Source organism: Aotus nancymaae, unplaced genomic scaffold (assembly GCF_030222135.1).
Source record: "Aotus nancymaae isolate 86718 unplaced genomic scaffold, 86718_ANA_hifiasm-v0.15.2.pri h1tg000022l_1, whole genome shotgun sequence".
Classification (NCBI taxonomy): Eukaryota; Metazoa; Chordata; class Mammalia; order Primates; family Aotidae; genus Aotus; species Aotus nancymaae.
Window position 1 is genome coordinate 42504237 of NW_026988435.1, and position 3502 is coordinate 42507738.

Genomic DNA, 3502 nt, shown 5'->3' on the forward strand with positions numbered 1-3502 from the left:
TCTGCTGATTCGTAATATCATTTCTGTCATACTTGTGTAGATCTGTTTTGAGGCTATTTGTTCTCTTTTATGGTATGCTTGGTTGCCATAATGAAATACCATAAACTGGATGGCCAACAACATAAAATTATTTTCTCACAGTTCTGGAGGCTGGAAATCTGAGATCAAGGTGCCAGCCTGATCAGGTTCTGATGAGGGCCATCCTCAGGGATGCAAGTACATCCTAAAGATTCTGTTTGTGTCCTTACAGGCAGAGTAAGATTCCTTTCTTCTTATGAGGCCACTAACCCTATTGAATTAGGATCCCACCCTATGACCTCATTTAACCTTAATTACTTCCTAAAACTTTGTCTCCAAATACAGTTACGTTGGGGTTAGAGCTTCAAACCATGAACTTTGTGTGGACATAGTTCAGTCTGTAGCATTGGTTTATACATCACAAGTATCTTATTAATGTAATAAGTTTTTATATATACTAATCAAGTTAGGTCAAGTTTTCCCATCTTGTTTTTCTTTATAATGTATTTAGCTATTTTTGGCCTTTTAGTCTACGTTCAGTCCAGGTTCACTTGTCAAGTTCAGTCCAAAAATTGGTAGGTTTATTTTTGAGATCTCTGTTCTGTTTTGTCAGGGTGTATTTTGTTTGTTTCTGACCACACCATGTTTTAATTGCTCTGACTTTATAATATGTCTTGCTCTAGGAAGGTAAGTTACCACTTTGTTCTTTTCAGCCATTCTTTTTCCCCTCCCTCACTCCCTCCTTTCCTTCCTTCATTCATTCCTTCCTTCATTCCTTCCTCTCTTTCTCTCTTCAAAGGTAATTTCTTATATTTTGGATGTTTTAAACATCGAAAATATAGTTTTTTTTGGGCATACATTAGTTAAATTTAATGACATATTTGATCAATTTCCATTCTCATTTTTGTGTCCTGCATCCCTTGACATACACCCAGGTTTATGTAACTTCTTGCTGAAGTGCATTCATGAATAATCCTATTATTGAGATTACACGGGTGATAAACTTTCTATTTCTGTGTTTGAAAATGTTTTAATTATGGCTTTACTTTTGTGTATTAGTTTAACTTGGTGTAAAATTTTAGATGGGCAGTTACTTCCCTCCAATGTTTTGATGTCTTCTGGCTTATGTGTATCATTGGTCATGGGAAATGGCTATGAGCTTAATTGTGACTGTTTTGTTGATAATTTGCCTTTCTCCACATTAGCTTTTAGGATTTTCTCATTTTCGACATTCTGTAGACTCACTATGATGTGGAAGATAGAGATTTATCTTTATTTGTCATTTTGAGTACCTAGAGTACAGTTTTGATTTGAGGTCTCATATTGTCAGTTCTGGAAAATCCTCAGCTGAAATGTCTTCACATAGTTTTTCCTCTGCTTTTCCTTCATTCCTTTCTTCAGGAACCCTTATCAGCATAAGCTGACCCTCTTCATCTATCTGCTACATCTCCTTTGTCTGTCTGATAAGTCCTGGTTTTTACTTTAGACAGTCATCTCTCGGGAGGGAGAATGATTCTCCTTTCAGTCACAGCCGTCCTTCTTTCTGTGAAAAGTGGAATGGGAACTCTGGAGGTTTTTTTCTAATTTATCTCTAGAGGATCATTTTTCTTAAGTCTCCTCTTTACCACCTCTGTTTACCTTTCTCCAAGTTGGAAGGGAAACTGTTAATGAGACTGATGAATTTCAATTCCTCACCCCTTTCTTGTGTTCACTCCCCGCATGAAAGATACATTAAATTCTGGTGTTTTCAGTGTTTTTTTCCTGGCCACGACTTTCAAGGAGTGTGCCAAAAGTTGTGTGTCTTTGTTTGGGTGCTGCTTTTATATCTTTGGCCAATCTGAACTTACTTTTTTCATTTCAGCGTGGACAAAGTAGAGAAACAAATGCTTCTAGGCGCTGTTACACATTTGAGCAATGATAGTTGTGAATATTATTCAACTCATCAACAGTTGCTTGGAGTGGGTGTTCAATGGCTCGGTTTTGTAGGCAGTCTGGCACAATGCCCAGGTGTCTGGAAGCTTTGAAGAGAAACAGGTGCATATTATAATTGGGCATAAATAAAGGAATTGAGAAATTTGAAAAAGGCACGTGGTAGAGAGCTGGTTTTATTGAGGTGGAGGTGCTGATAGAAGGATAGTGGTAGACAGTCCATACTTACAGCCTGTCGTGAATGCTGTGCAGCGAACTCTCAAAGGTTTTCTGGAGAATCCATACATAACTGAATTTGGATTTTTCAGAATTTGGCTTCTTCAAGGATAAAAATGCCTAAATTACCTCTTTGCTAGTTGTTAGGTACTCAGTTTACCTAAAAAAAATGTGCATATAAAATTACCTCCTCCAAGGCAATAGTTTTTTTTTTCTCCATCTCACTTTCTTGAAAATCCTGTTTGTGCTTCTACTCTGAGACTCAGTTTATGATCTGACTCCTTCCCAGGAAGAAAATCATTTGCATGAAGGATAACTAAACTACATGGAAAATGAGGGTTTTTCTCTGGGGTCTTCTTTGATGGCTCTCAACTCCACGTAACACTTATGTCCAATATCACACATGTACTTTTTCAGTTTCCTGTTTTAGTGACTTTTAATACATGCTACTTAACTCATGTCTGAAAGAAGCTCTTTCATTGATATCTGTAGCAACCTATGGCACAAAAAGCCAAGTGGTTTGTGTGTGTTATTCCATCAGGTAGAAGGGGGAGTTTTTCCAGGCTAATGAAACATGGTATGCCAAATGGCTAGGGAAGAGTGATGGAGTTAGAAAGCAGTTTTCATGTGCGATCAGTCCTGATTCACAGAGCCTGATGGCGCTACCCGGCCTGCTGACCACCTCGGTTGACCTGGCTGCAACCCCACTCGGTTCATCTTTTATTTATACGATTTCCTCGTTAGTCCATGGGGTGTGTTCCTCACAAGCATGAATTCTTTTCGCCTAACCTAGCTGCATTAGGGGTTGCTTGCTTTTTTTCCCTCTTTCCTTCCTCCAACTGTTTGCAGGCATTTGCAGAAATTTATTAGTTTCAAATAAATTTGGGCAATCTTGCCTGTGAATCTCCTTTTTGAGATTCATTCTGCACATTAATTTTGGAAGGTTTCCAAAAAGTCCTCAGCAAAGAAACCTGTTTGCATTTTGTTTAATCCAGTGGTTTCCCAGCTTGCAATCCTACCTTCCTCTCACCCCGGCAGGGACACACACAGGGACTCTTGATGTTTGAAGGGGCACGGTTAGGGAAACTCTGCCTCCACCTACAAAGAAAACCCCATGTTCCCTCTAGCCTAGTCTTGGCTTCCCTTCAGCCCTTGATTTTTTCTTTCTTTTATTCATAGTTTTTTGGGGGTATAATCAATATCATACATGTCATCTGTAAAGTTTACAATTCAGTGAACTCCTAGCTTTTTTTTTTTTTTTTTTGAGATGGAGTCTTGCTCTGTTGCCCAGGCTGGAGTGCAGTGGCACGATCTCGGCTCACTGCAACCTCCGCCTCCC